We start from the raw sequence: 15,880 nt of genomic DNA on the forward strand, positions 1-15,880 counted from the left end.
AACCAGACCCGGAAGGGATGGCCAGAATAAATGGAAGGACAGCCCACTGGAAATAGAAGAGGCCATGGGGGATTTGCTATTCTCCCCAGACAATAGATGGCAGCAGCCCTTAATGAAGGCGTCCATTCGGGAACCAGTAGGGAATGCTGGGAGATGTAGTCTGCCAATACAGCCCTGCTGTGGACCATGGGTGTTGCAAGGGGGTGCTGCATGGGAGATGCACTCCCCAATTTATGGGACTTTTGTGTGACCCGGAATTACTTCCATCGGGAAATCACCCTGGCACTGGAAGTACCCCCAGGTCCTTAATAAAAGGGACCACACTCCCTTATCCAGGTGAGTTGGAGCTGTGAGACAGACACCAACACTCGACTGGAGAAGGGCAGTGTGGTGGTCAGAGATATTGTGAGGAGAGATATCGTGGGAAGAAATAACCTGTGGTTTTGTTACTTAAGAAGGAATTGGTGAATAAACCATCCTTTATTTGATCCAGGGACTGTGTTTTTGTGTCGGGGTTTGGGGCTTGTTTATGTCCAAATTTCCATCACACCACGCAGTGAAATGTGCTTGCGCGCACCATCCCGGAATGGAGGCACCGTACACGATTATTTATGTAAAATTAGCCATGCATTGCTAAACTGCAGATCCACTATTCCACAGACTACAGTACAATTATGTCTGCCTTTATCAACTCCTGTCCTTTTTAGCAATCTCCGGACACTTGCATGTCTTATAACATTTCACTCATTTAAGGGTGGTCTTTGTATTGAGTTCTCAGTGTTCTCTTTGTATTTTGACTTCCATCACAGTTGTCACCTTGGGAGTTCCGTCATTTTTTAATTCTTATACTTGACACCTGTAACTTTCTTATAAGAGACTGTAAATAAATAACAATTCTTGTTGAAATACCTATTACCTGTTTGAACTTTCTTAACCAGTCAGCACACTTTCTCTTATTCAAGAACTCACATTAAGCTGGCTATGGAAGAAATTCTTCGACATTGTTTAACATATTTGTCTTGCAAACTGCAGCTTCCAGTACTTTTGGTGAATTTTTTTCACTTTATGTGTAAAAGTGGGGTCAGGGCATATTTCAAATGTTTTGCTCTGCAGGAGAATGATTTAAATTTATGAGAGCAGTAAAGAAGCAGTAATTATTGCCATTAATCTCACTGTTATTTATTTTAAATCAATGGGGATTGCTGGCTGAATCAGATCACCAAGGCTCTTTGAATCGGATTATATCTTTCCACGCCCAGGGTACAATAAAAGCAGACATTTCATTTGCTTTTATATATGGTTCTCTTTGGTATGCATTGGAAATTTGAGTTTTATTATCATCTCCTTGTCACACAAAAATTAACGTGTTTTAAAACACTTATTTATTACAGTATTTTAATAACTTCTCTCCACACCTTTTTAAGAATTCATGAAAATGTAAACTAAGCAATAATATATCACCCTTCCTTCACTGCCATTTACAAAGTCTTCAAGAGTATGAGTGCACATATACTGATTTGCTGTTGGCTGTGGGATCAATAGACATTATTAAGTTTGACCCATAATACATACTTAAGTGTCTCATTTTGAGTTTGTGTGCGCACCGGCTTTATTAAGAACTGAAAAAGTGGACGATGGCCAGGCAGAATGGTGGGAAACACCAAATGACTTCTAAAAAGCTACTGGCCCTTCATGAAATGCTTATTATACTGTGAAGGGGTGCCCAGCTGGCAAGAGGTAGCCATAGGTATGTGTCCTACTAAGGTGGTACATCATAGCCCTAAGACCTGCAGAGGGCCTCCAAGGTAGTCTACATAATTAGATGCAGAGAGAACTAGGGTATGGTATGCGTTGTACACTTTATGTCATGAGAGACAGAGAGACTTGCAACCTGGCTGAAAATGTGCAGTGTTAACCCTAAAGCACAAGAGGGCAAATAAACCTGGATATATCATGGGTGTTTGATCCTATCTTTGTAAAGACAGTGATGCCAGGAAGAGTAGGGACGAGGCTGCAAGTCACTAGAGTGTGTACTGCATGAACTTTGCACTAGAAAACTGGGGTCATGTGGCCCATTCTAATGGCTGAATGAGGTAGATGGTGTCACAGAGCTTGGTTTTAGAAAAGAGCAAAAGTATTTGAAGACTTACTTTCCCTGTTCTAAATAGGTTTATGAACTTACCTGGCCATTTATGAGGTGCTGCAATGCAGAAAAAGGTGCCAGTAAGAAATGGAAGGTTACTGGTATGCCCTAGAAAGAGGCATACTTGGGCAGTTGTGCCGAGGTTCAGGAGGCTGGCCAGGGCTGCATCCACATGCCCAGAAGCACAGGATATCATCGTCCTGCTGTTAACTTGGAGCTGCAAAGAAAAGAGTGCAAGTTTAGTTGCCGGCAAAATACTGAGAAGAGCTGTAAGTGAGTTGATGGCCCAGAAAGAAGGAGTAGGAAAAAGTTATCTGTATTGTATCTCTGAGAGATGCCTGGACAGAGGATTCATGAACGTGTCTGCATGCCCAAGCGCATGAGTTACAATCCCCTAATAGAGAAATGTCATCCGGGTTGAAATATGCAGCATCACAAGCATGGTGGCATTCATTTCTATCAGCTGGGACTGGTGGGAGAAATCCCATGGGAATGCTTTTTGTGTATTCTGCTCAGTAACCCTCTGATTTACCTGAGGGAGACGGAGAGGGTTAGGCAGTGCTGTTGTAGGCTCGTTTGTTCCTTTGACTGTTGGGTAGCAACCCTCTGAAGGTTTTGTGGTGCTTGTTGCATAGGAGACCTCTGATTAACTTTAAAAGTAGAGTATTTGAAATTGGAAAAAATTCAGTTCTCACTTAGAGGATCTGTTCAAAATCTTTTGTTTAATGGGGCAAGATCAAATTAATCAAATTTTAGAATAAGCATTTATATTGAGGGAAAAAAGGATATAAAAGGACATTCTCCTCTCTTCATTTTGTTTTTAAGATTTGCTCATGTTGTTGGCTCTCCTCTCCTCTCTCTCAGATGGGGTTGAATTATGGTTTGTTAAGTTTCACGATTGTATGGAATGTTGTTTTTTTTTTTTAATAATACCAATGAAATTAAAAGAAAAAACGAGTTTGGAGATGAATATTGTGAGCTTTACATTTTTTGGTGTAAAGTTCTTTCTTTTTTCTTTTGAAGCTCTGTTTTCCCTGGATTTCTTTCATGAAGACAGGGAGAAAAGAATCTGGAAGATTTTTTAATTCTTTATTCATTTTTGTATTTGCTTTCCGAAGTGTCACTGCATTGCACTAGATCATTTACAGCTTGACAGAAGACTGATTTTTTTCACCAGTTTTAGTAAAGAGAGTTTTGTATTTTTTATTTTTTACTAAATCTGTGTCTGTGTCTTTCTCTACCATCCTAGTTTATCCTCAGTTCAGGAACGACAAGATGCCGAAGGGATGTCACAATGAGGAGTTGAGAAGTTACACAAGTGTGGAGTGCCTACAGGGTTTACTAGAGAGTTTATCCTGGCTTCAGTGTAAAGAAACGAGGGCAGTCAGTGATGTTGGCACGGGTGCTCAAGCTGCCTCATAGCTCAGAGGCTGACAGAATCCGTAGTTAGGAGGTTAGCTGGGGCTAAAGCTCAACTGGTGGAGAAAAAGAGAAGCCAGAATGGAGAAAGAGAAAGTGAGGTGGAGAAAAAATTGAGATGAGAAAGGGAAGACCTTTGTACTACTTTGGAGTGGGCAAATAAAACCCTCTACCCCATTCCCATACCACAGGCAAAGTACATGGGCTGAGGCTGGTTGCATTCTCCCCCCCCTCCCTTAAGTACTGTTTTTCAATAAAGATGGCCTTTTTTAATTTGTTGCCATCCTTCAAGATAGTTTAAGTGCAGATGACTGCCACAAAGGCCTTTACATTATACGCGCCAGACACAGACTTTGAGAAAAATCACATTTCACATTAAGTGTGTGAAGAAAATGAATATAACAATCAGCCGACTGTTGCACAAAAAAAGAAAAAGAAAAAACCAGGGATGATATAACTACAGTATATGCCTCGCTGTGACTTAGACTGCTGTCTTATTGAATGATGCATTAAAGCCTAATAATCACTGAAGGATTTTAGTAAAGTACCTGTTTATTTTCTTTCATTTTTATTATCATATGTATGGTTCAAGTAAAACTGCCAAAAATAGAAATGTGCCACTAAAATTCAGAAGTAACAAAGACCACCACTGCCCTAAAAGTTTATTTATGCCCATTTATGTTATTTTTCTGATCGATGTTGTAAACTTTTTTGTAAACTGAATTTTTCAACTAAATTCAGGGAAAACAAATGTTCTTTCTTCAGTATCATTCAGCAGTTGAATAATGAATCAAGGACAAGAGCAGCCTTTCTACAGTACAGTAAATGGTAGTGATGATGGAGAAGGAAATGCATCAGGCTCGAGTGGATTTTTCAAGATGGAGAGGCAGAGTTTAAAAAAGGAAACCAAAAATAACACAAACCAAAAAACTATGTGGGATTTTCTCTCTGCTACACTGTTAAAAGTAGGTGCTGCGATAATCTCTGAACATATAAACCTATTTTTTGTTAAACACAGAAGATTGTTATTTTTTGTGCAAATCCTGCAGTACACACTTCCTATTTGGGCTCTTAAAAGTGATCGTGTACCACCATAGTGCACTGAGATGTAGTGAGCAGTTGTGAGTACCTGTAACACTGCTTCTACACTACATGGCTCGGCATTTCCCGAGCTTTTTCTGGTTCTAAAACCAAGCAGTATAAGCTGTACTTTAGGATGTCACTATAGCATGAATCTATATCCAACCAATCATTTAATAAATCCACTTAATATAAAAACAAACAAATAAAAAAACATTGGAAAAATTACAAAATGCAAAGACGGGCAAAATGTAATTGGATTCTTTTTACTCAAGTGGAGTTTTTGTAACAGTGCGTCTCCACTTGGCTCCTATGACACAAAATCTGGTCCTCATCTGGTATGGAGTTTGGAAAGGAGACATCTTAACCAGTTGAACCAAAGGAGAACTCCATCAGCTCAAGCACCCATTCACGTTTTTGACTGCAACGTTCTCACTTCTTTACAGCAGGTACAAACCACAATCCCTTTGCATAATTTTACCCTTGGTCACCTGCCCTTGTTGAGTCTAGGTCACAGTGTAACTTTGTCCGAGAAGCACTCCCTTCACAATGTGTCACCATTAGGCTTCCAGAATGCAGGTTCAGGTCCACACCTTGCATTGAATTATGGAAAGTAACCTCTTAGTCAACTGAGCCACAAGAGAACTCCATTGGCACAAGTGTCTAATCAGACTTCTGACTATGTGGATGTGTCTTCTGCACAGTAGGCTAATTTGATACAAGTCCACCATATGAAAGACTACAAAACCCTGCAGGGGTAACTCTTTTAAATGCTTTCAACGCCTTCCATCATGTGCCTGCCATATAGCTAATGTTGCCATTAGTGGCACAGCTATTTGGGCGGAGTGAGTGGCAAATACCATGTGAAGGGTTAGAGTCCAGACCCATTACAACCTCTGTACTGTACTGAAAAAGCATTTTACTTAACAAAATCTCTCTTCAGCCATGTTTCTGAGCAGCAGACTGAGCAAACTGAGACCTGACAGTTCAGTGTGTTGTCTTCTGTCATTTTTTGGTAACCCATGGCTCTCTTCAGCATATGTTCTGGCTCGACTTAAAAGAATTATGCAAGTGTATTGCTGTTGGTATAAAGGTATAAAGTGACACACTTCTGCTGAATAATTTGTTGGCTGGAAGTACTCAGTGACAGTGTGTCAGAGAGAGGATGTGAAGCATTGTTCATCACAGCACTCAATTTTGTTTTAATTCTCTCCTTTGTTTCGTCCTCCAGGAGGTCCAGAGTGCATCCTGTAACCAAGCTTGCTCTTTTAGTTAGCTTCTTGATTCGGTGGGCCTCTCTTGAAGTGATGTTACCAGCCCAGCACACCACAGCATAGAAAATCACACTGGCCATCACAGAGTTGTAGAAGATGTGAAGGATGTAATTTCCCACAATAAAGGAACACAGTCCCCTGTGAAAAAAGAGCCTGCTTTTACCCTTTCTTATGTAATTCTTCTGTGTTCTGATACCAGTCCAACTGGTCATTAATGTGGAACCACAAGTAGTTGTAGGAGTGGACGACCTCTAAGTCCATAGATGTAGTTTGGTGCAGCGAAAGTCAATAACCAGTTCCTTGGCTTTGCTGATGTTAAGATACAGACAATTCTCTTTCCACCATGAAACAAACTTCTCCACCTGACTCCTAAGTGCAGAATCATCTGAGAATTTCTGCAAGTGACATGATCTGGTGTTATATTTATAGTCAATGGTGTACAGAGTGAAGAAAAAAGAAAATGGGATTGTTCTTTGTGGTGCTCTAGTGTTGCTCACATCTGTATCAGAAACACAGTTGTTTAATATACAAGTGAAGTAAAAAATGAGGTTCACTACATAAGAAACTTGTACAAAATGATTAACCATTCCAATAACAGTCAATTCTCTATTTCTGGTCTTATTGAGCATTAGACTTTTTAAAACCAACCTTCTATCCACTTTTTACTCATTTTGGGAGCGTCCAATACGGTAGCACTAAGTACAGGGTAGAACACACCTCTTGATGAAACACCAGCCCATTTCAGATCACACTAGAAGGGTCTCCAGTTAATCTGACATAAGTATCTTAAAGCTGTGAACCAAAGAACTTGGAAGAAAACATAGGCAAATCCAGTGAGAATGAGGAAACTGCATGCAGACAGTGGTCAGTGTGGACTCTACAGCTATGAGGTAGCAGCACCAACAACTACATCAACATCACAGTATCCTCTGTGACATGCACATTAATAGAATCTCAAAACCTCATTGTAAAACTTGGAAAAAAACAGTTGATTATTTTCATGTACTGTATATATATATATATATATATATATATATATATATATATATATATATATATATATATATATATATATATATACAGTGGTGTGAAAAACTATTTGCCCCCTTCCTGATTTCTTATTCTTTTGCATGTTTGTCACACAAAATGTTTCTGATCATCAAACACATTTAACCATTAGTCAAATATAACACAAGTAAACACAAAATGCAGTTTTTAAATGATGGTGTTTATTATTTAGGGAGAAAAAAAATCCAAACCTACATGGCCCTGTGTGAAAAAGTAATTGCCCCCTTGTTAAAAAATAACCTAACTGTGGTGTATCACACCTGAGTTCAATTTCCGTAGCCACCCCCAGGCCTGATTACTGCCACACCTGTTTCAATCAAGAAATCACTTAAATAGGAGCTGCCTGACACAGAGAGGTAGACCAAAAGCACCTCAAAAGCTAGACATCATGCCAAGATCCAAAGAAATTCAGGGACAAATGAGAACAGAAGTAATTGAGATCTATCAGTCTGGTAAAGGTTATAAAGCCATTTCTAAAGCTTTGGGACTCCAGCGAACCACAGTGAGAGCCATTATCCACAAATGGCAAAAACATGGAACAGTGGTGAACCTTCCCAGGAGTGGCCGGCCGACCAAAATTACCCCAAGAGCGCAGAGACGACTCATCCGAGAGGTCACAAAAGACCCCAGGACAACGTCTAAAGAACTGCAGGCCTCACTTGCCTCAATTAAGGTCAGTGTTCACGACTCCACCATAAGAAAGAGACTGGGCAAAAACGGCCTGCATGGCAGATTTCCAAGACGCAAACCACTGTTAAGCAAAAAGAACATTAGGGCTCGTCTCAATTTTGCTAAGAAACATCTCAATGATTGCCAAGACTTTTGGGAAAATACCTTGTGGCTGATGAGACAAAAGTTGAACTTTTTGGAAGGCAAATGTCCCGGTACATCTGGCGTAAAAGGAACACAGCATTTCAGAAAAAGAACATCATACCAACAGTAAAATATGGTGGTGGTAGTGTGATGGTCTGGGGTTGTTTTGCTGCTTCAGGACCTGGAAGGCTTGCTGTGATAGATGGAACCATGAATTCTACTGTCTACCAAAAAATCCTGAAGGAGAATGTCCGGCCATCTGTTCGTCAACTCAAGCTGAAGCGATCTTGGGTGCTGCAACAGGACAATGACCCAAAACACACCAGCAAATCCACCTCTGAATGGCTGAAGAAAAACAAAATGAAGACTTTGGAGTGGCCTAGTCAAAGTCCTGACCTGAATCCAATTGAGATGCTATGGCATGACCTTAAAAAGGCGGTTCATGCTAGAAAACCCTCAAATAAAGCTGAATTACAACAATTTTGCAAAGATGAGTGGGCCAAAATTCCTCCAGAGCGCTGTAAAAGACTCATTGCAAGTTATCGCAAACGCTTGATTGCAGTTATTGCTGCTAAGGGTGGCCCAACCAGTTATTAGGTTCAGGGGGCAATTACTTTTTCACACAGGGCCATGTAGGTTTGGATTTTTTTTTCTCCCTAAATAATAAAAACCACCATTTACAAACTGCATTTTGTGTTTACTTGTGTTATATTTGACTAATGGTTAAATGTGTTTGATGATCAGAAACATTTTGTGTGACAAACATGCAAAAGAATAAGAAATCAGGAAGGGGGCAAATAGTTTTTCACACCACTGTATATAGTAGTATGGCTTCAACTAGTTTTAATTTTGTGCCACAGCTTTTTTGTTATGTTATCTTACCTCTTTATTCCAATTCACAGTCTCATGTGGGTCAAAGTTTACTTGTGCCCTAGCATCACAAGCAAAGCAGCATTCAATGCCTGCTGAAGGTCAAGTCAATTAAAAGACATAGTCACATGTAACAGACCAGTTTAGAGCTACCAGTTTGCCCGACCTGTACATATTTGGGATTTGAGAAGAAACCTTGACAGGGGGAGAATGTGCAGACTGCACACAGATAGTAACCAGGCCCAGATTTGTGCCCATGATTAATGGCCTTCTCTTCATTAACTGCTTGATGAATGTGGTGTACTACTGTAATGTACTACCTACCCATGAGTACTCTAACTGGAATGTGAGTCAGCTGCGGCATGGCCAGTTTGTGTATGGGGTGAAAAAGGATTCAAAGTTTCCTTCCAAGTATAAGTCTCTCACTACTTTTTGGTGACCATTGCCATATATGCATAAAACCTGCAGCTGAACTTTGGAATTGATTTGTCTAATGACAGAATGAATATGCAGAGATGTCCGATCTTTCAGAACAGGCACTTATTTAAAGAAAACACACAAGCTGGACTTATTTTTGAATCTTTTAGGTTATTGGTCCTCTAGTCTCAAAGGCATCAACTTGAAATGTACTTTTATTTGTGACCCACTGTGCCTTTAAGAGTTAATATAAAAAGTTTTTGTGTCCCTGAGCTTCATTGTCTAAGAATTCTTGCAATCCAAAAGAATGACAGGCTTTATCTGAAAGCTGCAATATTAAACTAAACTAAAAATGAAAGCAACTGTCCTCTCAAACTACTAACTTACAATATTGTCCTTGTAGATCAGTGTTTCCCAACCTGGGTCCTGGGGGCACACTGTGGCTGCAGGTTTTTGTTCCAACCAGCTTCCTAATCAGTGACAACACCTGATAGCACTGATCTCATTTAATTAGCTGGTATTATTTTTTCTTTTATTCTACATTCAGAAAAGCACAGCAGCATGATTTTTACATTTATAAGACATTTAGAAATATTTCTGCTTTTGCTATAGATTTAAATGCTTAACTCTCTTTTGTTGATTTCATTATAGATAGATAGATAGATAGATAGATAGATAGATAGATAGATAGATAGATAGATAGATAGATAGATAGATAGATAGATAGATAGATAGATAGATAGATAGATAGATACTTTATTAATCCCAAGGGGAAATTCACATACTCCAGCAGCAGCATACTGATACAAAAACAATATTAAATTAAAGAGTAATAAAAATACAGGTAAAAACAGACAATAACTTTGAAGAATGTTAACGTTTACCCCCCGGGTGGAATTGAAGAGTCGCATAGTGTGTGGGAGGAACGATCTCCTCAGTCTGTCAGTGGAGCAGGACATTGACAGCTGTCTGTCGCTGAAGCTGCTCCTCTGTCTGGAGATGATACTGTTCAGGAGATGCATTGGATTCTCCATAATTGACAAGAGCCTTTTGAGCGCCCATTGCTCTGCCATGGATGTCAAACTGCCCAGCTCCATGCCTACAATAGAGCCTGCTTTCCTCACCAGTTTCTCTAGGCGTGATTCCCTTTCTCTGTGCAGTTTTTCCCCTTCGTTGTATCTTATTAATGACAATTAAAAATGAGCAGAGCAGACACGCTGGCAAACAACACTGAATAATGAAAGGCTGCAACTACTTTAGTAGCAGACCCACTAATTAGTAAATAATGGATTAATTAAACAAATAGAACACCTAGAAAAGCAGAATGAAAATCAAGATGAAAATATTGTTAAAAAGAAAAAAATACATTATTCCCATATAACTGCTTGGTACATTTTAATATATATATATATATATATATATATATATATATATATATATATATATTTTTTTTTACCAAACTTAGTTTTCTAATTTCTATATTTTACCCAAAACACAGAATTTGGGAAATACAGTAACACATCACTTAATTAGCCCAGGAGTCCAATTAAAAACAGAAGCTGGTTGGAAGAAAAACCTGCAGCCACAGTGTGCCCCCAGGACCGAGGTTTGGAAACACTGTTCTAGATAAATGGACTGTTTATGTTCCTTGTACTATAAACTTGGGCCCAGTCTCATGACTCTAACTGCATCCATCACATTTTGACTTCATATGAAACAAATAGATGGCATGGTGGGACAGTGGGTAGAGCTGTCACCTCACGGACATAGTATCCTGGGTTCAAATCCTGCACCAAGTTGTTGTCACTGTGGTGTTTGCATGTTTGCCTCATGCCTGCATGAGATTTCCTTGGGATAGTCTGGTTTTCTTCCCATGTCCTCAAAGACCTGCAGCTTACATTAACAGGTGATGTTAACTTAACCCTGTTTGCGTGTGTGTGTGTGTTTGTGTGTCTGGTCTATCACGACCCTAAATTGGATTAAGCAATTTTAAGAATGTTATATTATGCGTGTTATATATAAAAAAAATCCTGAATGAATGAATGTCAAATAAACAAGGGCAAACAGAAAGTTCCAATGAATTTTGCAGGAAATTTCAGCATTGTGGTATGAAGAGTGTAGTCATTGGTGAAAGCTGACAGGGTCTTGTGGAGAGGATGCAAATTCAGCACAGATGGTTCAACAGCCAGGAATCAGATTCTTGACCACAACAGATGTCACTTTGGGACACTTATTTCAGCATGATTGCTCTGTTGTTAAATTGTAACATATAAAAAGTCCTTCTAGACCAGGGGTGTCAAGTGAAGGATGGAGGTGGCTGCAGGTTTTCATTCCTGCCACTTTCTTAATTAGTAACCAATATTTGCTGCTAAATTACCTCCACTTTAACTGTTTTGTAAGATTAAGATCCTTAATTGTTTCTTTCATCCTTAACCAATAATGAGATGCTCAGCTAACTCAAAAGTCTCAAAATCAGTTGCTTGAGGGCCATCACTTTCTTGTTAATTCTATGCCACTTGCTTTTAATAAAGCCATTTTTTTAATGTACATGGCCTCCTGTTAATACTCTCATTTTCCCACACCAGATATTTTAACTGCTTGTTGATTTTATTTTTTATTTTTTTGCAAGCACCACCCACAGTTTTTGTGACCAAGAGCAGATCAATATTTCTCAGGCCATCACTTTTTTCTTTTCAAATAGAAACATAAACGCAAACATTACTTACAGTAGCCAACAGCTTTATCCAATGTGACTTACAATTGATTTTAATTCTTTCACTTTTCCAATTGGAATACGTGCAGTTGAAGTGACTTGCACAGTCACACAGCGTCAGTAGCAATCTTAGTGTTTCAAGTCCAAAGCCTTAACCGCAATGCCACATTGCCTGCACAAAGTTACATGCAGAGTTAGCTGGTCAATTGCTGCCTTGCTTTGCATATCCTTATTGTTTGGCCACTGGAAACAATTATGGTTTATGAATCTTTAAAAAACAAATCACTTAAAATTAACAGACAAGAAGAAGGTTCTATAAGCAGCAGTAGGTTACTAAGTAGGCTGGAATGAGGCCCAGCAGAACCTGATTTTGATACACGTGCTCTGGATGGTAAATACAAATGTACTTTATAGAACAGCATTTAGGTACTGACCAGGGCTCTGGAATGGACAGGCAGCAGGAATATATGGAATATGCTTCTTCTTCCTCTGGACGGATTTTCTATTACATCCCAAAGAAGTGCAGCCTGGTTTGATAGGCAAGCATGAACTGGTCCTGTCTGGGTATAAGCATGCATCTGCCCTGCAACTGACTAGCATCCTTGTCTTATGCCTAGTGCTTCCAGAAAAGGCTCTTGCTTCCCTGTAATGGAAAAGTGAGTTAAAAAACAGATGGCTGAATGTATGTCAGTTCACATTTTAAATTTGAAGTTAAACAATTAAAACAAATCTACATTGCTAATATAACTTCTGCAATAACTACAAATAATGGAATTTAACAGAACAAAATCATCCATTCACTAATTTTGTTGTGAATAGCCCGGGTCTATCCCAGCAGTATCAATCTTGTGTAGAACATCACTCCGTCCTACGGCAAACTAGTTCACACTGGGCCAAGTTCAGACTGCAGAACCTCCACCAAGACAGATGCCATGTTGTGGTTTGAATCTGGGTCACTATACTTGTGAGATAGCAGTGCTACCCACTAAATGTCTGTGCCACTGTGGCATTGCTTGACTTCTTCCAGAGTACTGCAACTTAATGTTGGACAAGCATTTAATTAAACACAGTGGACATTGTTTTGCATGGACAAACAGTGTAACATTTCAAGGAAACCAAATCAGTCAGAAGGTTCTTTTCTCTGCAGTAACTGCAACTTAGGCTGCTGGAGTCTGAGTGAGGGAATGGAGAAGATTTTTATGGGAAAGATTAGTTTCTTTGAATGAATTATCTTTGAGACTATGCTGCTGCAAAATTGCATCCATATGTTGCCCGATGATTCTCCACCCAGAATGCAGTTACATGTCGCAGGGTGACAGTATCATTAAGGCCCAAATCCTGAACAACTGACATGAGAAATAAGCAACAGACTGCTTAGCACAGCCCTTGGGCGACATAAACCCTACAAGTTATGATCAAAGAAATTCTGTGTGAACGCACTCTTCCTACTTATAGAGAACCATTCCATTTATCACGTCCTAAAATTGACAAGGGACAGCCGTGTAGTACCATGTGGAGTTCAAACTAAGATTTGCCGTTCTTATTACTTGAAGAGGCTAAAGATATTGACAAGCTTATCTAAGCTACCCTGCTGCAATCATTTACTGTTAATTTAAAAAAAACTACATTGAAAATGGTTCTAATTCTCATTTTCCTATTTTGCTCAATTAAAAAATAACAGAGATACTGAAAAATTAAAAAACAGAATGAAAACAGTATGCAGTATTATAAAAATAAGTAAAATAAGTATTGTTTTTAGTAAACTTCAAGACTTTCCTTCATCCCTAATTGTCTTGACTGAGAGCATAATAAATAAACAAAATGAATAAAATGCTAATGCTTTATTGACGTGGCCTTAAGTGCGACTCATGTCAATGATATATTTAGGTAGCTTTTGTCTAGAAAACCTGCCACTCAGCTTTGCATTTTGTTTTTTTCTTTCTTCACAGCACACCAGACAGGCAGTTCTGTTCAACAACAATAATAAATCATAGCCAACAATTGCACAGCCCAAAATCACAAAAGGGAGGACTCAATTGGGTTTAAAAGGCCCTATATATTGATAGCCACCCAGCCATGACTCCCTAAGAAGACAAGAACCAATCCCTCCACACACAAAACAGAACACAAGTAATCCTCTAGGTGGCCAATATATCATTGCCACTTCAGAAATACAATGCAATAGCAGAGAATACTTTGTTCTTGCATAGCGCTTCTCATCAACTCTCAGGGCAAAATGGAACAGCTTGTCCCACTCATTGGTATAATCAACCTGAATGTCACCACCTTCTGTACACATCACAATGCTTCTACTTCTACTTTTACTACTATGACTAGTATTACTTCCTCAGAAGAGTCCAGAGACTAGATTCAGTCCGAAATGTTTAAAATAGTACAAAAGGCAGATATTTCCAGTGTCTAAATTAATATTGAATTGTATAGTGATACAGTATGAATGGCACCATTACCCTCCTTAAACCTGATTGCTGGCTGGAGTGCCCTCTATGACAAGGATGTGTGTTCTGCCATGTTTACAATGGTCTCCTAAACTCTACAGCTCTGGTTTCCTTTCACAGTATAATGAGAAGTTTTTAGTTTAACTCACAGCTGCAACTTCCTCAGCATGCAAGTTGACATGAGGCCATGTTCATATGTGCCCTGCTCCTGCTACCTACTAAAGTAAATGGATCAGTTGATGGACTGAAGCCATTCATTGTTTTAGATGATTTAACTGTGCCATTGTAAATGGTGCAGTTAAAGTATGAACTAGAACAGGACTTTTATTTTCATTTTTAACAACGGACGTTGAAGTGGTTTGAGTAGCAGACAGCAGACATTGTTTCTATCTGGGGTGTGACAAACGGATCATCATTAAACAAGCAGGGATCAGATACATGTGAGTTCCTTAAATCTTGTGACAAAACTAAAATGTTATATAGAAATCAAAATTCTGTTTATCCACAGTATTCTTACTACTAGAGTAAAAATGTTGTTCTAAGCTTATTGTTAAGAATCTTATCAAAATCATCATCATAATTCTTTCTTTAAGGTTGCTTTAGCGGTAGAGTTTCACAGTGTTGTGCCTTGCGGATATATAATTTAAATGGTGCTATGTATGTACCACCATCTTTTATAATAGTGGGAAACTGACATTAAGCATTGCATCTCCATTGGCTCTGTTTTATCATGAAAGGGCTTTGGTGTGACCCCATCCTAAAACATAGATTATTTTATTCCAACACTAAGATTCTTTGTTATGTAGACCAACACACATATGTGCCACCCAAGCACTATCATTGCACTCATCTGTCTGGCAAGGAGACACAGTTCTCAGCTTCAATGCACTTGCACCTGAATTAACCAAGAACTGATTGCTAATGCACTCCACTTCCCCAATTAGAAGTGTCTCCCCTTATATCTCTAGACCTTAGACTGCAAAATTGAGTAATAAGGCAAGAAGGAGAGCAAGCTCAAACTTCTTATTTCGTCATTACAGATTTAAAATTTCAGTATGCCTGAAGCAAAAGCAAACTAAGGGAGTGACAATTACACCATACAACCTGGATGTTTAGCAGCTATCAGTAACTGTGCTGGCTGACACACCCAATTTGTGTTGACATTCAAATGACTCCCAGTTTTGCAAGTATGGCTTGCTGCAGCTCAAAACATCTCATAGCATGGGTCTTCTGGTCTTCGTTTCTTTCTCTTCCTCAGCTGCTGCTTGAAGATGCTGACATTTTAAAGCTTGTTGTGACATAGGGTCAACGCCTGAGAGTCCTGGTCTCTGTCCAATGTCATTCTGATAGACCAAATCAGCATATGTTCACAAGGTGTGCATGAACAAAGGATTCCAATCAGTCAGTATTCACATTGTTTGCATACATTCAAGAGCCGTTTCACAAATGTGGGAGAGTCCAGAAATAACCATTGTAATCCTTTATTTGTTGTTTAACCTTTTGCATGCCTACCTTAAGCAGCCAAAAATAAAAGTCCCTTTGCAACAATTTCCTCTTTTGTGAGGTTCAGACTAGCTGCTACCACTTAGACACAAAACATTACATTAAAAAAAGGAACTTACCATCT

Source organism: Erpetoichthys calabaricus, chromosome 7 (assembly GCF_900747795.2).
Source record: "Erpetoichthys calabaricus chromosome 7, fErpCal1.3, whole genome shotgun sequence".
Classification (NCBI taxonomy): Eukaryota; Metazoa; Chordata; class Cladistia; order Polypteriformes; family Polypteridae; genus Erpetoichthys; species Erpetoichthys calabaricus.